Here is a 20000-nt window from a genome sequence, read left to right as displayed (position 1 = left end):
GACACGCCTCCATGATCGCTAGAGAAGACGCTTTCTCGCCGAAGGTGGATCGCCCCCGACCCCCGGTCGCCCCCGTAAGGGCCCTGGGCGGAGGCGTTCAGGCACGCCCCGGGGGAGGTGTGGGGGGGGGGTCTGCGGCATGGGGCAAAACACGCACGGTTGGCGACTCCTGAGCGTTCGCGGTCGGGGCCCCTGGTCCAAAAGCCCCCTCACTTCGAGGGGAACACTCCCCCGTCGGTATGGGAGAGGGGTCACCGAGGCAGACCAGGCCGGTGGCAGAGGCCCCCCACGGGGCCGGCCGGCACCACGTCGCCGGCCCAGCCCCACCACGATCGCCCACACGACCGTGCAACCACCCCCCCTCGGGCAGGGTGGGAAGAGCACAAGCCGTGCGCTCGCCTTTCGAAGTCCGCCACGCACACATCGTGGGGACGCCGAGACAACGCCCCCCGCCCGCCCACGCAGCGCAGGAGGATGCCTCTAGGCTTGCCCGCCTCGACCCCCCCAACCCCAAGCACGCTGCTCGAGGGTGTACCCAACGCAGCAGACGCTGCAGCGGCGACCAGAGGGGGACGCCGGGAACGAGGACGACAACCACCGCTCGGTTTCGGGCACCTTGGAGAACAACCCGGTGCGCTCCGGGGGCACCACAAAAGGGCCACACAGACCCAGCAGCCGCGCGCCAAACGGGGCGCGCGACCGGGCGGGCGGCACGGCCCCGCACCCGTCCGTCACGGGCAGGGGGGACCCCGGCCAGGCAACAGCCACACAGGGCGAGCGAGGGCTGCCCGCTGCGTCAAGAGGACTCACGACCCCCCGCCAACGCCACGAGGCCGAGGGCGGGGCGACCGCGGTCGGGCCGGATAGTCTCGCACCCGCGCCTCCCACGCACCGCCCACAGGCGGGGAAGGAGAGGTGAGGTGCCCGCGGGCAGAACGAGAAGAGCGGCCACCATTCACCATGAATGGACCGTCCCTCGCCTGGCACGCGGCTCAAGGCCCGGGAGAGCGCGACGTCACCACATCGATCAGGCCCCGAGGACGGGGAGGGTTGGGGGAGGTCAGTCAGGCCGGCGAGGACAGCGATCGGAGGAGCCCGCTTCAGCCTCGCCAGCCCCGCCTCCCAAGCACAACCCAAAGACGAGGACCGCCTGACACGCAACGGCACAGAGCCAGCGGGGTAAGGGGGAAGGTTGCCGCAAACCTCCCCCCCTCCCCCGGGTGCCGTCTCTCGAGGGGACAAGAGACCAACGCGAGAGGCGGGCACCACCGTCGGGACACTCCGACGCCCTAGAGCCGGCGCGCGGGCCCAGGCGGTCAGCTCAAAGGGAACAGGGCAGGGCGCTGGATCCCCAGGAACCCAGAACCCTGTCCGCGTGCGGAGGCCCAACCCCTCCAGCGACAGTCGCCGAAGGACAGCGTGTCAGTACTAACCTGCAGGCGGAAGATGACGATATGAGGTGATCAAAAACACCGCGCAGGAAGACGGGGACCGAGCCACTTGAACACGCCTGCCCCCACGACACTCGACACGGCCACCTGTCCCCAGCAGGTCCCCAGCGCCAGCAGACAAGGGGCACTCAGGGACATCTGGTCGGCCCCCGTGGCGTAGAGGGCCAGGGAGGCCCTCACCGTCCACGCGCGCCACCCAGGGCCCAGCACGGGGACTTGTGGAGGAGAAAACATCGGGACGGGACCGCCACGGCCCACGAGCGGCCGCGGGCCGACAGGGGTCGCCCTCGCCGGCCACCCAGGGCCCGGTCCCCGGCCCCAGCACGGGGACTTGTGGAGGAGAAAACATCGGGACGGGACCGCCGCGGCCCACGAGCGCCCGCGGGCCGACAGGGGTCGCCCTCGCCGGCCACCCGCGCCACCCAGGGCCACCCAGGGCCCGGTCCCCGGCCCCAGCACGGGGACTTGTGGAGGAGAAAATATCGGGACGGGACCGCCGCGGCCCACGAGCGCCCGCGGGCCGACAGGGGTCGCCCTCGCCGGCCACCCAGGGCCACCCAGGGCCCGGTCCCCGGCCCCAGCACGGGGACTTGTGGAGGAGAAAACATCGGGACGGGACCGCCGCGGCCCACGAGCGCCCGCGGGCCGACAGGGGTCGCCCTCGCCGGCCACCCGCGCCACCCAGGGCCACCCAGGGCCCGGTCCCCGGCCCCAGCACGGGGACTTGTGGAGGAGAAAACATCGGGACGGGACCGCCGCGGCCCACGAGCGCCCGCGGGCCGACAGGGGTCGCCCTCGCCGGCCACCCGCGCCACCCAGGGCCCGGTCCGCGCCCCCAGAGTAGGACTCGGAGGAAGCCACGGACGACTGGGTGCCACTCACAGGGCTGTCCCTGCCTCCCGAGCGGGAACCAGGGAAAATGGGTAGGAAAGGCGAGGCCGAGGGAGAGGGACACGCATGCACGGGACGGCGGCCGGTCGCCGGACACCCTCCTCTCCCGTCCGCGTGTGCCGTCTCCTTCCTGTCCCCGCGGGGTGGGTCGGGTCTCCAAAGCGGCCACAGCGTGCTGGTCGACCTGCCCGGGCAGCCCCGCAAGCCGCCTGGCTGGCTGAGCCTGGAAGCGCGGCGACAACGTCCTCCCGCCACACAGCCCTGCAGGCCCAAGCTCTGCCTCCCAGATGTCCCAGCCGGCGTCCCGGCACGAACCAGATGGCCCCGCGAAGGCTGCTTGCTTCCCGGAACTCAGCCTCGCTCGCATCGGGGACTGTCCCCTGCTTTGCCTGCTGCACCGAAGATTCAGAGGACAAGAGACTTGTAGAAAAGCGGCCGCCAGGTGGAGCCCGACCACAACCGGCGCCAGCCACCAGAGGTCTGCTGCAAAACACGGGGCAACCCTCTGGAGCCCATCATTTCAGAGTCCAGAAGGTCCCCCGGGGGCATCAAACACAGTCCCCCTACTCCCCACGGAAGCCATCGAAAAATGACGGGTCAGTCTAGGGCCACGCCACCCTGAACGCGCCCAATCTCGTCTGATCTTGGAAGCTAAGCAGGCCCCGGCCTGGCTAGCACTGGGATCAAAGAAAGGATGGGTCGGCCCGACCACCGACATCGTCCACCAAACCCGTCTCTGCACAGACCACAACATAGCCGAGAGACAGACAGGCAGAAACAGAAAGAGAGAAAGGGAGAGAAAGGAAAAGAACAGAAAGAAAAGAGACGGAGAAACAGAGAGAGAAAGTCAGAAAGAAGAAAACAGTAAATAAGAAAAGACAGGAAGAGGGCACGGGGAAGAAAGAAAAAGGAAGGGAGGAAGGAGATAGGAAACACAGAAAGACAGAAGGAAAGAAGAAATAAGGAAAGAAAAGACAGGCAGAAAGAAAGAGAATGAGAAAAAGGAAGGAAGGATGGAAGCAGAAAGAAAGAAGAAAGAAAGAAAGACAGACAGAGACAGAAGGAGGGAAAGAAAGAAAAGAAAAAGAAAGGAAATTAAGAGAGAAAAAGAAAGAGCACGGAAAGATGGAAAGAGAAAAAGATAGAGAGAAGGAAGGAGAGAGACAGTATAGAAAGAGACAGAAAGGAAGAAGGAAGGAGAGAGAAAGGAGAGAATGAGAAAGAAAGAAGGTAGGAAAGTAGAAAGGGGGAAGAAAGATGGAAAAAACAGAGATAGAAACACAGGATAACAGGAGAAAGGAAGAGAGGAAAGAAATACGGAAGGAAGGAAGGCAGGCAGGCAGGAAGGAAGACAGGAAGACTGAAAGAAGGAAACAACAAAGAAGTAAAGAAAAGGCAGAAGGAGGAAGAGAAAGAAAGAAAGAGGGGGGGGGGAGAGATGATAGGATGAGAAAACCTTTCTGTCGTGGAATCATAAAACCCCTTCCTATCTTAGGATCATGAAACCCAGGGTGGAACTATGATACACTTCACATTCTCAGAGCACGCCGGCTGGTGAAACAAAGAAAGAAGTCAGGGACAGAGAGAACACATTCACGGGGCCTGGCCGGGGGCCAGGGTGGGGCGGCCCGAGGCTGTCGCCAGAGCCATCTCTGTGGCAGGACGTCGCAACACGCCTACCGGATTTTCCCATAACGCTCGCCCGCCGCCAGGTGACCCCCGTCATCCACCGATCCAAGTGTCAGCCTGGAAAGGACGGGCTCCCTCGTGGGGGAGGGAGCGTGGGGGCGGGAGTGGGTACACACTGGGTCGCAGGCCTCCTCCCGGCCCCTCTCGGACCACGTCTCTCAGCCCTCGGGCACACTCCCCACCACTAGTCGACCAGAGAGCCCCCGGGGGCGGGGGGCCGGAGGGGGGCGTCCACGGCAGGGAGAGAGGACAGGGACCCATCGGCCCGTGCTAGATGCCACGGGTGGAGGCAGGACCTGCTGAAGACACACGAACAGTACGGAGAGGTTCAGAGCGGGGCCTAGGCGCAGCCACTCACGATGATCTCACAGTTGGACTATCTGTCACGGTGGACCGAAGCGCATGAAGTGGGCGCTCCCGGAAACGGCGTGTGTGTGTGTGTGTGTGTGTGTGTGCGCGCGCGCACGCGCGCGCGCGTGTGCCTGTGTGTGGGAGGGAGAGAGAGAGAGAGAGAGAGAGAGAGAGAGAGATGGGAGAAGACGGTCGGTACATTCACTCACTCCTGTACCCGGGCCAGTCGTTTCTCCCGAAGGACAGAAATCCATAAAACACCCACGTCTAAAGAGTGTTTACACAGAGCTAACCCTAGGTCGAATCAGTCAGGAGTCGAGTGCGGGGAATCCTATGGTCCCAAACTGGGACTCCAGTCCCGGCCCCATAGCAAAAGGGGGTCATTTCTCAGAAAACGCACGCACACAGAATCGGGCAACGTTTATACAATTTTATACCGTGGTAGTGACTTCCTTCCCCGCCCCCGTGTTCTTAGGATCGGTCTCACTACATAGTACTTTTTTTTTTTTTCTGAGCTTTATTTTATATTTTATTTTATTTTACTGTCATTTCGTTAGAGATGATGGGGAGGGGTGGCGGGGGAGCAGGGCATAGTTCACTCACTGGAAGCCTCAAACTCCTGGGCTCCAGCGATCCTCCTTCCTCAGCCTCCCAAATCGCTGGGGCTACAGGCGTGTGCCACCATGCCCGGCTAATTTTTTTCTATTTTTGGTAGAGACGGGGGTCTTGCTTTTGCCGAGGCAGGTCTCGAACTCCTGACCTCAAGCGGTCGGTCCTCCTCCCCGCCTTGGCCTAGGATTACAGGCGTGAGTCACCAAGCCTGGCCTGGATCGGTTTTTAATAGGTAAGGTCTACGAGACATCCCAGTCCAAACATCGATTCGGTAGGTCTCTACAGGACTCCGGGCGGAGATCCGATCTGGGGTTTACAACGTGGAGAATTAAGGCCTGGCTAGCAAATAGCCCAGTGACTGAAGAGGGACGATGCTCGTCAGTCGTACAGAGCCTGAAAAGATGCAACACGGGGAAACGTTTCCAGGTTCCTCTCAGAAGAGGATGTCAGATGAGATGCCGAAACGAAAAGAATGGGTTCAAGCCAAAAGGAAAAATAGATAAATAAGTCAATAAATAAAACTACGGGAGACAGCCAGGAGACACTGTTTCCTCAGAAATGGCTAGGAAGCCTCCCAGGATAACCTGGATAGCAGCATATGTTCCTCCTCCTCCTCCGGCTCCCTCTCTTGTGTTCGTGTTTGTTTTCTGTAAACGCCAAGATGGGGCAGGGGTGGGGGACACCACGCCGGGTGGGCGAGCAGATCACCCTTCCCACCACAGGAGGGAGCACACACACACACACACACCCACCCACCCACCCCAGGTCATCACTCTGTAGTTCCGCGTGAGTGAGGTGAGGCCCGGAACGGTGCTAGTAGCTTTCCAAGTGGTCAAAAAGAATGCACAATAACTGGACCGAGGCCTGTCTGGACGCTGTAAAGGCCCACTTGAAAACTTATGCTTGCTCGCTAGGTGACCGATGTCCGCTTGACCTATGTCTGTAATTGGAAATACGTACCTTGCGGAGATAAAACAAAGCAATTAACTTGTAACTAAGTGTTTAAACTTTCCAGCTGCCTGTCGTAAAATTGATTGTGCTTGCTTAACGCCTGAAAGAATGTTCCTTAATTGGAGCTATCTGTTTCTGTAAACCTGCTCGCTTAAAGACTGTAACCGAAACGAAACGGGGGCCCGAGGCTGGTCCCGGACCACACAGCTGCGGAGTAGGTGGTATAGTGTTGTTTCAACCGCCGTGCCTAAAGTCACGGAGCTCTAGCTTAGGATAGTCTGAAACCTTCCTGCTTTTTTCGGCTCGGGGCCATTCTCTGTACCTGTACCCTAACAGGGCAGGGGGTGGTCGCTGGCCAGCTAATGTGGACTCATGACTTGGCTCAATTCGGTCTCTAGGTTGTCCTGTCTCGCACTCCGTACTATAACAGATGCCACACCGGTTCAACCCAGCTCTGAAGGAAAGAAATGCCGAGCGTTCCCCTAGCCGGAGGAAGGCAAAACGCACCTCTGCCTTCCTCTGAGGGCACGTCTGAGTGAACGGGTCGTTCTCCCTGCCCGTCACCCCAAGCCCCTCATCCCGGACCCCACCACACCCGGCCTTGACCTCCTCGGCCCTGCCCACCAGGCCCCATCATGGCCTCTGGAGCCTGGGCTCTCTCTCTCTCCAGGCACTGGCACTGCCCCCCGCCCCCACCCCGGGACCTGAGATCCAGGGCCTCTGTCTCCCAGGCCTCCCAGCTGTCTTGACTTGCGGACTCAGTGCCTGCTCTGCCAGAGAGACCTCTTGCTGCGGGGTGGCTCTCAGTGGCTGCATCTCAGCGGTCTAACGTGTCCCCCACCATCCACGTGGCCGCCGGCGTCAGGCTTCGGTGCCGTAGTGCCACCCTGCCTCCCTTCCGGGGGAATCCCACGCTGCCTCAGGCCCATTATGACCTGGAAGAGGCTGCACCTGTGGGGTCTGCCCATTTCCACTACCCCCCCCCCACACACGTCACCCCCCGGTCCCCCCATAGGGGTTAGGAAGAAGGCAACACTTTCTGGTACAAGGGTTGAACTGAAGGGGCGAGTGAGTGGCCACCTGGCAGGGGCATCGCAACAGATGGCTGAAGAAGTCAGCCGCCGAGTGCAGAAATGTCACGGAACTTGGGGTGCCACTGCCTTGCTGAGATAGGGCCAGGGCAGGCTTTAAAAGGCTAAAATTCTGCCTGCCTTTGGTACGTTAATACAGAACCCATGGTCCTTTCTAATTTTTGATTCCCGGAGAGGCAGGAAGTATTCCAAATGGCCACGCCATGGCTTTTCTAAATTGCCCACAAGGCCTTCTCCGACCCAGCGGGTCAGGGGTTTGCTTTGGTGTTACATCGTGGTAAAAGAGACATCCCACAGCAGTGACCATGTCCATCGACTCCGTCGGCGCTCTCAGGCTCGTAGTCCCACTTTTCAGACAAGCCTGGATGGCCACTCCGTGTCACTCTTTGCCAAATGCCAGCCACTCTCCTCCCCGCCCCGCATCCCCCATTTGGCCACCACAACTCTTCATCCCCAGGCGCCCTCCGGTAAAGTGTGCTCCTGTCTGTACACCTACTCCGTTGGGGGCGGGGGGGGGGCGGGAGGTGGCACAAGAGGTGGCTGGTGGCCGGAGCAGGCCCGCCACCTTGAGTGTGTGGAACAGCGCTGAGGATTTCCTAAGGGAAGAAAGAGGGTGGGGAGAGCGAGAGAGCATCTCCTCCTCGTGAACCTCACAGATGATTGAGGACAAACAGGCCTGCACGGGGAGGGGGGGGGCAGGGAGGGTGCCGAGTCTGCACCAGAGAAAATGGCTTTGTGGGGGGGTGGGAGGGGAAGAGGGCAGAAAGATTTTCTGTCTTTTTAAAACTTCCCCCAGGCTTTTGGGAACTTGCAGCCCGGCCTGCATCCCTGAGGCACGTTAACTCTTTGGTTATAACTCCAGGTGGCCCCCAGGGTGGGCGGCCCACAGAGTTCAAGGGATTTCTTCTCAGCAGAGACGGGACCTTTAGAACAGCTAACTGCAGTAATTGCCTGAAGCTGAGAACCAACCCTCCCTCCTTTTAAACCTCTGTATTTCTGCCTAGGCCTATGTTCACGAAATTTGGGGGTTTGAGACTGAGAAGCTCTACCCTATTTATTTCCTCCTTTGTCAGCAAAGTAGACTCTCTGTTTTCTTACTCCTCATACCGCTTGTCCTCGTTATTCGGCCTCGTGGACAAGCAGCTGAGCTTTCGGTCACAAGTCCACACCCCAGGGTGGAGGGGTCCAATCCACCCCTGTCCAGACCTGGGCCCTTCCTGCCTCCCTCTCGAGACGATCTGTTTGGCAGCCCAGCCGCCTTGGACTGGGCCACAAGGAGGACACAAAGTAAAGACCCAGCCCCCCCGCCCCCCCCCCACACACACACACACACACACACGGCAGTGGCGGTGGGTGGCAGTTCTCCAAGGGTTTGGGGCTTTTCCTGAGGCAGGAGACGGAGGGGACTGATTTCTTTAGAGCTCCGTCCCCTCCCCCATGCGCTGTGCCGCCTGGAAGCGGCAGCTCGCGGGGCGGGGTCGGGGCTGAAAGCGGCTCCGCCCGAGAGAAGCCCGAGGCGGCTACGTGCAAGCGCGCATGCGCAGTCAGCTCGCGGGGCGGGGTCGCGGCTGAAAGCGGCTCCGCCCGAGAGAAGCCCGAGGCGGCTACGTGCGAGCGCGCATGCGCAGTCAGCGCAGTGAGTGGAGGAGGGGTGGAAAACGGCGGAAGGGCTCCGCCGGGGGCCCGGCCATCTGTGCGGCCAGGCTAGGGGTTTCCCTCTTGGGCCGGGAGCTCGTACCCCGCCCCCAGCCCGCAGGCAATCCCGAGGGGCAGAAGCACGACTTGCTGGGCACCTCCTCGGGCGAAGCGGTCGCGGTGGCTGGGTTACGTGGGGCCCAGACGAGTCTCTGGTTCTGGGAGCGGCACCTCCCCCACGCGCCTCTCCTCTTGGGCCTTCACCCCTCCTCCCCCCCCCCCCGCTCCGGCCCCAGGGGATGGGAGGAGTGGGGGGCAGGGAGACGACCTCAGGGAGGAGCCAGACCAACTGAATGAAAGCTTTTCATGAACTCGTGTGTCTTTGCCAGGGAAACACCATTTCTGGAGTCTATGAACTAAAATAAAATCTTAAGCCGCCCCCCGCCCGCCACCGCCAGCTGACCCGTCCCGTGGTTGGCCCAGGGAACCCTAGAAAAACCCTTAAACCTGAGCTGCTGCCCCGCAAGGACAGGGGAAGTCAGACACCCCTCCCTGATGGAGTCAGATTTTATAACAATGAGATACTGAATGTCCGACGGGCCTAAGGCCAGGCAAGACAAAGCTTAACGCATATCTAGCAGGCCAACCGTTTACTGAACTACAGGGCACTTGAGTTTTGGGTAAACTGTCCAGTGGCTTGTCTGTGATTAGCAGACCTCCTTACCTTAACTGAAAACATGATGCAAAGCTTTTAGGCAGAGGTTCATTTATGTCATCAATTGCAAATCAAAGAATCTTTAAACCCAGCTGTAAACCTGTAAACACCGCACCCTCCCTCCCCCGCCCCCCCCCCAACTGCCAGATGTCCTGCCTTTTCAGCCCAGACCAATGTACCCCTTCCATGTTTTGATTTGTGATTTTACATGTAATTCCTGTCTCCCTAAAATGTATGAAGCCAAACTGTAACCCACCCCACCACAATGGGTCCGCTTGCTCAAGGCTTCTTGGGCGTAGCTCTCTGGGCCATGATCACGGCCGTTGGGCTCAGAATAAAACTCTTTAAATTATTTTGCAGTGATTTGGGGTTCTTTTCCATGGACGAGTCAATCGTGTTCACATTATTTTAGCCTTGGGAGCTTTTTCTTTTCTATTATGTCTGATCCTGATCGCTAGCCAGGTATTCATTCATATTTTTGGTTGGTGGTGGTGCTCAAGCTCGTCTTTGTACATCCCAGATTGGCGTAAGCCACCGTGAATATGTTTTACACCTTCCAAGAGCTAGCGCTTATTGCCGTATCATAACCAGGGCTCGCAGCAATTTTTCTTTTTTTTTTTTTTAAAGCTGCTTCCACTTTCCACCTAGGTATACATACGAGTATCCCCTTTAAATGAATGCTTGCATCGAGGAACCAGGAAGTGGTTTTTGTTGTTGTTGCTGTTGTTGTTTTCCCCCAGTCATTTATCTGCTCCTCAACCCTCATTATTTATCACACACACACACACACACACACACCCCCACCCCATCTCTGTAGAAAAGCTCACGGAGATTGTTCATCCACCGCGTGCTTTCTGTTGACAGTATCTGAGACGATAAGGAGCACCATGCATTCTGTTCTAAGAGAAAAATTGCATATATCAGTATGATTATATTTTACTTCTTGTGTGAATTTAGTGGATCTCATAAAAGCTGATCTTGATTTTCACAGCAGAGAAAAGTGGGCTTCTGTTTTGGTTTTGTTTTTGTTTTTCTGGAGGGGTGGTGTCTTCACATAAGTGATCATCTTTACAAGTATGCTATATGCGAGAAATTTCAGAAAGCTGCAAAGAGTGACTTGTTGACAATGCTTGCATTGAATGATGTATCTGAATCTGTGAATCGAAGGGGTCAGCATCTGACCAGAAAGCACTGTTAGAAGAAGAGGGGTTTCGGGTCTTTTCCTAAATTGTATCTGCCTAAGGCGGAAAATATTTCTGTTTCCCTATGACATGGTATTTTCCTCACAAGCAGTGTTAATGGCTCCATATGTCTCTAGACTGGCTGCAGAGCAGAGACTCCATGGTCTCCACTACTTGACTCTGTCTGTCCAAGAATGGCCTCCACAGCTCTCCTCTGTGAGATATCCACTCTCAGAGGTGGCACGGTATGGTGGGTAGGGGGATATGCTGGATTTTGAAAACTCAGAGTTTGAACTCCAGTGCTTTATTTCTTAGCAACATGAACTTTGTCAGATCACATCACCCTGCTGAAGCCCAGTCACCTAAAGGGTAGAAAATGCAATGGATAGATTGACGCTTCTCTTCTCTTCTCCTCTCTTCTTTCTCTCTTTCTTTCTTTCCTTGTGTCTTCCTGTCTCTGTCTCTCTCTCTCTCTCTCTCTCTCTCTCTCTTTCTTTTTGTCTTTTTCTTTTTTTTCTTTTGACGGGCCCTCACTCTGTTTCCCAGACTAAAGTGCAGTAGCATCATCATAGATCACTGCAACTTCAAACTCTTGGCCTCAAGCGATCCTTTCCCCCTAGGCTTCCCAAAGTGCTAGGATGCAGTTTTATTTTTATCTGTGACACCATGGGAGGAAATATCTTTTAGGGTCATAGGGTCAGAAATTTAGATCTCTTCTTTGAACTCATGGTAGCGGCTAACTGGGATTTTCAGTGTGTAAACGTAAGCCACTTGTAATTTCACCAGTACTCCCGTTACTTGTCATCTATTCAGGAGGTGAACTCTTCTTCCCCTACCATCTACTGTTCAAACGCGTTGGCCACAAGGATAATTTGAATATCAGATTCAGAGCACAAATAATTAAGGTCCTGTAGCGTTAATAAGTAAAAGGGGCCACACACAAACCTGTGGAAGTCTGTGTCCCTTCCAGTTTTTTTGTTTGTTTGTTTGTTTGTTTGTTTGTTTGTTTTTGGGTCCCCCCCCCCCCCGAGACTGAGTCTCACTCTGTTGCCCGGGCTAGAGTGAGTGCCGTGGCGTCAGCCTAGCTCACAGCAACCTCAAACTCCTGGGCTCAGTCGATCCTCCTGCCTCAGGCTCCCCAGGAGCTGGGACCACAGGCATGTGCCACCATGCCCGGCTAATTTTTTTCTATATATTTTTAGTTGTCTGGACAATTTCTTTCTATATTTTTAGTAGAGACGGGGGCGGGGGGGTCTCACTCTCGCTCGGGCTGGTCTCGAACTCCTGACTTTGAGCGATCCTCCCGCCTCGGCCTCCCAGAGTGCTAAGTTTACAGGCCTGAGCCAACGCGTCCGGCCTGTGTCCATTCTTTAATGTTGTGTGTTGCTCAGTTATGAAAAGGCAAGGGAACATAAAATCCGAGTTTTAGGGATGACTTATAGGCTCAGTATTCTTTTTTTTTTTTTTTTTTTTTTTTGCCTCCTCTAAGCCTATGTGAATATCAAGGAGGGTAAAAAATTCAGTGTTCTCAGTTCAGTGCCCAACCAACCTCTGTTTCCAGAGTAAAAATTGAGCATCCTATTACACCTTTATTTCCCTTTGGTATGCTAAGGCCCAACTCGGCAGAGAGGTCACTGTTTATTCTCTTTGCTAAGATCACATGTGCCATAGTCTGTCTGCTTTGTCTCCTTTAGGGGTAATCATCCAATCTTACCCGGGCCCCTCACATCCTCGTGACAATAGGCCTCCTTGGTTTACTGAAATAGAAAAGACCGGCTCATCAGCAATGTTTGATCGGTTGCTTCAGAAACAAATGTTGTTCTGCTTTCTTTACTATGTTTTTTTTTTTTTTTCCTTCTTTCTTCCGTCAGACCCAATCCGATATAGGTGGGAGAGAAGGTAACCGGAGCCTCTTGAAAAACCGAAGTGAACCAAAGCGAGCTCACAGATTCAGATAGAAATCAGGAGGAAGAAAAATTGAGAGATAACATGGATTTTCTGTCTAGCGGGTGTTCTCACACTTCAATTTTACCAGAAGCGTTAGGTAGGATGACGATGACGATAATTGTGACAAACACTATTCTCATTGGACAGATAAGGAGGCAGGCTCAGAGTGACGAGTAACCTGGGCCTAAATAGATCGCTAAGAAGCATCATAGTGTGTTCCTTGGTTACGCTGTTTTGTGAAGCTCAAAAAGTTTGGGGTGCGCGTGCGCGTGCGTCCATGTGCGTACGCAATCATAGGTGTTCTAGTAAAACGGATATGAGGTAGGATTTCCCATACCTTCAATGATTTCATGTCCTGCAGGAACATAATGTTCCGGGATCAGGTTTTTATTCTGCCTTCTGTGCCACATGCTCAACATGCCTGTGACTTTACAGCCGAGACTTGCTCAGGGGGAGCCCATTCTCATCTTCTGGGAGGTTCTGCTAATCTTTAAAAGACAAGGACATAGGAAGATGATCCTATAACAACGACTGTGACCACGATTAAAGGCTTACTGTTTACCACGCGTGCTTCTGTGGGCTTTGCCTGCATTTGCTTTTTCACTCTGCACAATATCCCTGTGGGGTAGGCACCATGATTTCTGCATTTGCAGATGAAGAGGCTGAGGCTCAAGAGGATGTATGACTCGCCAAGTTACCAAACACGGAGTGTCGTCCAGGTAGCCAGTCCAGGCCCCCCGGCTCTGCAGCCACTCTGCAATGCTGATTCTGAGCCTGACCGTTTCATCACTGGTGGCTCCCTGAGAACCTTGACTCGGCCCCCTTCCTCAGTTCACTTGGGAAACATATTCATGTGTGTGTATTTCTCTCCTTCCCTCTCCCACCCCCCCCCCCGTTTTAGTTTTTATTATTTTGAAAAGTGCATAGAACGATAAAAACTTTAAAAGTAGGAAAAAGCTTACGGAACACATAAGGACACAGAGAAAGAAAATATCTGTGTACAACAGTGCAACGCATTTGTGTTTTAAGTCGTGGTGTTGCAAAAGAGTCCAAAAGTTTAAAAGAAAGAAAAACAAACAAACAAACAAACAGACAGACAAACAAACAAACAAAAAAAAAGCCAAACCACCATGGAAAAGTTTATGAAGTGAAAACACTTACAGTAAGCTAAGGTTAATGTATTATTGAAGAAAGAAATTTCTAAAGGTAAATGTCGTGTGGCCTAAGTGTCCAGGGTTTATGAAAACCTACAGTAAGTAATGTCCTAGGCCTTCACATTCACTCACCACTCACCGCCAACTCACAGACTCACCCAGAGCAACCTCCCGCCCGCCCTGCAAGCTCCATTCACCGTAAGTGCCCTGGCCAGGTGTCCCACTGCACAGAAACCTATTAGACTGCATTTCTTCCCATTACTATCAGTAGTTGTACATTTCTTAGGACTGTAGGCCTACGATACACCTCCAGGCATAGTTAGGGGTTGGGAAGAGGAGGGAAGAGGCCATTCTTCATTTATTAATTGGGTAGCATGGGGGCAGGGGAGGCAGTTTCCTCCTTCTCCCCCTCTTGTTTTTCTTTATTCCTCTCCCAGTTCCCCCTTCCATCGTCTCGATGGATTTGGATGAGACGTAGACATTTTCTACGTCAGGCCTTAATCATACCGAGGGAGCAGGAGAAAAGTAAGCCGCCTACCATGACACGATGGAATGGAAGTTTGTCAGCCATTGACTGCTGTGGCATTCCGACATTTAGTGTCTTCAGGACATTCTATATTTCTGCTATCCCACTAGAATATATCTCCTCGATCACTACTGTGTGGCCACATCCCAGCTGTTTCGTGAGCCACCCTCAATGTTCGTGACGATGTAGTGTGGAGACTCCCTCCGTCTGGTGCCTTAAACTCGCACATTTGGGGTTTTGTATCAGGATAGCAAAGCGATCACCTTTAAATAACCTGGCTGGCCATGGTGGCTCATGCCCGTGATCCCCGCAACTTGGGAGGCAGAGACGGGAGCGTGACTTGAGCCCAGCAGCTGGAGACCAGCCTGGGTAACACGATGAGACCTCATCTCTACCAACAAAAAAAAAAAAAAAGAAAAATTATGGCGGGTGTGGCAGCATTTGCCTATAGTCCCAGCTACTCAGAAGGCTGAGGCAGAGAGGATCACTTAAGCCCTGGATTTGGAGCTTGCTGTGAGCTACAATCAGGCCAAGGCGGCCTGGGAGAGGACAGAGTGAAAGAAATCCTGTCTCAAAAAAAAAAAAAGAAAAGAAAAGAAAAGAAAAGAAAGAAAACAAGACCGATAACACAACACAACTTACAAGACTTGGTGTTACCGAAAGCTCGGCCACTTGCCCACGAGGCCGAATAACGAGGACAAGCTGTTTGAGGAGGAAGGAAAGAGAGAGTCTATTTTGCCGGTAAAGGAGAAAATAGGGTAGACCTTCCCATCTCAAGCCTCCGAATTTCCCCGAACATAGGGCTAGGCAGAAATACAGAGCTTTTAATGAGGGGGGGAGGGGTTCTCAGCTTTAGCGTTGATTGTGGTTAATTATTTCAATCGTCCAGGCTCTGCCAAAAACAAAGCCTGTGAACTCTGCCGGCCGCCCACCTGGGGGGGGGGGCGGGGCAGGGGACCACTTGGGAGTTTTAAGAAAAGATTTAACCTGCCTTGGGGACATAGGCCAGACTACAAGCTCCCAAAAGTGGTGGTGGTGGTGGTGGTGGTGGTGGTGGTGGGGAGCGTAAAACGACAGAACGTCTTTCTGTCCTTTATTGGTTTCTCCTTTTTCCCCCCTAGGTGCCAAAAGACCTGAGACTGATGCCGAAAAGAAATAGGTACAGGCGCCCACGTGCACACACAAAGATATACGATCGAATACATCGTGTTGACAGTCGGGGAAACTGGAAGATGATGGGGAAGTATCACGAGCAACTTTGTATTTCTTCCAGGACAGGAAAATGGACACGAAGAGAAAAATTCATCGTTCTCGGCGTAGGATAAAAAGCCACATCTTGTTACTTAATATAATTCATTCTGTGATTTAAGTTTTTATACGATATGATATTCGATAAGCCTAAAACACAAGATAAAAGAGAAACAAACAAAAGGGAAAAAATAAAAATAAAAAAGACGACGGGCAGAGGCCTACGGTCCCGGGAGGAGGCAGAGAGCGGGAGGAGGGGCGCCTCCCGCAGACAACAGGGCGGGTGGGCGGAGACCCGCTAGAGGCTAGGGCTGCCCCGGGCGGGCCCAGAGCTGCGGGGCCCGGGAAGAAGAGGGTGGGACCGTCCGGACCGTGCTCTCCTCCCCGCCCTCCACACCTCCCGGGAGTCAGCTCTTAAACTCCCAACGTCACCTGACTTTCCGGATCCCGAGGTCTGATCAAAGTGGCCGCTAGGTGACACCCAGCAACCGCTGCCGGTGTCATCCTGAAAAGAACGGACCCTATGACTGACGGGGGTGGGGCGCACAGTGGGTGGCCCGGCCAGCTCCCCTTCCTCCTCGGAGCGGATCGGATCATCTGGAACTTTATCCAGAGAGGAGAGAGTGCCCCTGGGTGTGTGCTAGAAGCCGGAGGGTTGGGGCAGGGACCTACCCAAGAGAGAAGTAGAGTACAGGGAGTTTCAGAGTTGACCCACTCACCATCTCGCCCTGGTCAATACAAGAGTGGCAATATCTGTCACCGTGGAATGAACACTTGGTACCGAAGACCTTTGTCTATGCTGGCCCCCGTATGCCTAGGGGGGGCATGTGGCCAGAATCTGACATCCTAAACGTCTTCGTAGAAAGAATTTGGGGGTGGGGGTGGGGGAGAGAGACAGAAAAAGAAAAGAGAGGGGGAAAGAAATGGCTGCCACAAAACTATCAGAACAGAGAAGCGACCGATAGGGCCTATCTGGTTAAGTTCTTTCCCTACCCAGAGAACGACTTGACGTAGCTGACGTCACTGCAGTCAGGCCACGTTCCGGTGGACACAGAGAGTCAGGGATAGAATTTCACGCTCGGCACTGTCTCTCGGGACAGCGGGAAGGTGGAGGGTGGCTGAGGGTTCTATGCTCCTTTATCACACACCGTCAGGTAGGTCAGGTAAAATTGAGGACAGATTTCCAGTGTTTCGAGAAAGGAAGAGCACTCGTGCAGGCCATCTATCTGTACGTGGGAGAGTGTCCCCGAAAAGTGGCTTTAAGTGCCGGGATGTGCCTAGGCCAAGAAGGTACACGATCCTGAGTGAGAATGGTCCGTCCCATCGAGTCAGTCGGTAGGAGGCCACCGGGTCGAGACGGAACTGCCCCCCCCACCCGCCCCCGCCCCCGCCCCCGCCCCCCAGAGCAGACAGACTCAGAATGGAGTCACTCGGTGCCAGTGCCCTGCCCGGGTGCCCCATCATTCAACCGAACTGGGAAACAGGTGGGCTTTCCGACCCTCGGGAGGGAGCTTCACCGGCGGGCGGACAGATCAGAAGGGGCCCGGCTCCCTTGAGCGGGCAGGCTGGGGACGGTCGGTGGGGTCTCTTGACAGGAGGCACCACGGAACCCTTGAGGCAATGTCGGGGGCACCTATGTTGCGGTCCAAAGCTAGCGTCTGAGAAGTCGTCCCGAAAGCATGATGGCGTCAACAAGTCCCCTCCGTTCAAGAAACGAGATTCATTTCTAGAGGAGGGCCACCCCCGCGGGAGGACCGTAGGCTTCCTGTGGACATTCTCTTCAAAAGGCAATTCACTCAGCGGAGTGAAAATCGGAAAAATCGCTGTCCTCTGACGCAGCTGCAGAGAAAAGATGGCACCAAAATCAATGAAACACACACACACACACACACACACACACAAACACACCTCCTCCCATCTGAACGAGCACTCCGGACGGTCACATAGGGAGAGCGACGGGCTCTCTTCCCCCCCTGTGGTTTTCTACCTTTCGTTGCGGTTTTTTCCCTCAGTGGATAGAGGAGGAGACACAGGGGGCTCAGCCGGCATGCGAGTGGGTTTATCATCCTCTGTGAGTATCAACACGCGACACCACCTAAGTGAAGGAACACACCGGTGTTTCATGTGATGTGGCTCAATGCCTGGCAGATACGAGCCTTTGCAGGCCTCCTCGTGATCGACAGGACGTCGCCTTGGACACGGACACATCTTGTCCCTCCCTCCCGAGGCGATAGGCGGTTCCGTACCTCCTCGGGGCCAGGGCACAGTCTGCCTAGGCACCTACAACACGTGTGGCAACAGCCTCGATGGCTCTGCCATGAGAACGAACTCCCGTGGCACGGGGGTGGGGTGGGGGGGGGTCGGGTGCTGAAGAATTCAGCTGAGTGAAGGAATGCCACGGGATTCAGAGTGCCATCGGTGGGCTGAGAGGCGAGCAGGGCGGGCTTTGAAAGGGTAACATTCTCCCTGCCTTCCGTCTGTCTGTGAATACAGAACGTACACGCCAGGCGGGGTGGCTCACGCCTGTAATCCTAGCACTCTGGGACGTAGAGGCGGGTGGATCGCTCAAGGTCGGGAGTTCGAGACCAGCCTGAGCAAGAGCGAGACCCCCATCTCTACTAAAAATAGAAAGAAACTATATATCTAAAAATATATACAGAAACAGTATCTAAAAATATATACAGAAAAATATTAGCCGGGCACGGTGGCGCATGCCTGTAGTCCCAGGTACTCGGGAGGCTGGGGCAGTAGGATCACTTGAGCCCAGGAGTTTGAGGTTGCTGTGAGCTAGGCTGACGCCACGGCACTCTAGTCTGGGCAACAGAGTGAGACTCTGTTTCAAAAAAAAAAAAAAAAAAAAAAATATATATATATATATATATATACACACACACACACACACACGCACACACACACACACGTATATCCAATTAGCTGGGCATGCTGGCACATGCCTGTAATCCCAGCTACTCGGGAGGCTGAGGCAGTCTGATCGCTTGAGCCCAGGAGTTTGAGATTGCTGTGAGCTAGGCTGACGCCATGGCACTCTAGCCAGGGCAACAGAACGAGAGACTCTGTCAGAAAGAAAAGAAGAGCGAGAGCGAGAGAGCGAGAGAAAGAAAGAAAGGAAGGGAGAGAAAGGAAAGAGAAGGAAGGGGGGGAGGGAGAGAGAGAGAGAGAGAGAGAGAGAGGAGAAAACTATTAAAAAATTCGGGACCAGATCCATCGGTCGGTACTCAGAAGCGTGACGATCGGGTGTTCCCGAGCACGTGTGAGATGTGTCTTCTCCCTGACGCCGCGTTTCCTCCACACACACATCACCCATCTGCCGTGGAAAAAAAGCAACAAAAAGAGAGAAAGAGATTAAGAAGGGAAAATGGAAACAGGGCAAAAGAGGAAGAAAGAAAGAAATTTCGAAAAAAAGAGACCAAAGTCACAGCGAGAAGGAAGAATACTGAGCCCAGAGCGACACCTAGTGACCACACCGTCACAAGCACCCTAGGGCCCCAATTCGCCAGAGACATCTGGTGGACCCCAGGGCAACATGTGGTCGACCCGGGGCCATGGCGTCTGCAGCCGATTCCCAGGCGGGCACACGAGCCCGGGGAAACTCATTCTCAGCGCGGGGAGGAGGGGAGGGGAAATAATAGCAAAGTCACACCAGATCCCTTTCTAGTTCATAAACGTGTTGATTGCGTGTTCACGCGCACGTGTGAGAAGGGCCTCCTGGTGTGTCGGCACGTCACCCGCGTGACGTGAAACCATGAATCCGGGGGGGGGGGGAGCGGAAAGGCGGGCAGGAAAAGGCAAAGAGAGAATAGATAAAATGAAAGGACCAAAAAGAAAGTCACACAGCAGGGTAGGGGAGTGAGAGCAAGTCGAGAGACTGCAGACAGAAACTCCGAGAGGAGAGGAATGCTCCGGAGCGCCCCCTCGCCCCACGCGAGAAGAATACCGATCGCAGGGTGACCCCTAGGGGCAGCGAGGCCAGAGAGACCAAATCCGTCCCAAAGCCTCCCTGTCAGGATGACAACCACAGACCAGACATCCGGTCAACCACCCAAGGACCAGACATCTGGTCAACCAGCGAACCCATGCGGAGGCCGCATGCAGCAGCGACATCTGCACGACCACTCAGGGTGCTCCCTGCCGGGAGGGTGTGTCTCTATGTGTGTGTGTCCGGGGGGGGGGGAGATTGCGATGAAAGTCACGCCAGGTCCCGGGATAGTTCGTGAGCGTGATAATTGCGTGTGTGTGGAGAAAAAAGGGGGCGGGGCGATAGGGAGTAAAGAAAGGAGGAGCGGGCGAGCGGAGGGGTGGGGAAGGAGAGGGAGTCGAGAAGCCCGCAACCGCAGCGCCCCCTGGCGGTGATCCCCCTCCATAGCATCGATAGGGCCAGCCCCGCAGAGACTAAGTGCGACGGGACATCTGGTCAACCCCAAGGACCATGGGATCCCGGCACGAAACCGGCGGAGGACGAGGACGAGGAGGAGGAGGAGGAGGAGGAGGAGGAGGAGGAGGAGGAGGAGGAGGGGGGCTAGGCGGCGGCGGCGGCGGG

At 55.1% G+C, this 20000-nt stretch overlaps 1 pseudogene; it reads left to right on the top strand.

Moving 5' to 3' along the window:
• The first annotated feature begins 19106 nt into the window (after positions 1 to 19106).
• On the top strand, positions 19107 to 19198 carry LOC138380253 (small nucleolar RNA U13; annotated as a pseudogene).
• Positions 19199 to 20000: the final 802 nt, after the last annotated feature.

The sequence above is a fragment of the Eulemur rufifrons genome, unplaced genomic scaffold (assembly GCF_041146395.1).
Source record: "Eulemur rufifrons isolate Redbay unplaced genomic scaffold, OSU_ERuf_1 scaffold_318, whole genome shotgun sequence".
Lineage (NCBI taxonomy): Eukaryota > Metazoa > Chordata > Mammalia > Primates > Lemuridae > Eulemur > Eulemur rufifrons.
Note: the sequence above shows the minus strand (reverse complement) of the source record. Positions and strands in the feature narration are given on the sequence as shown.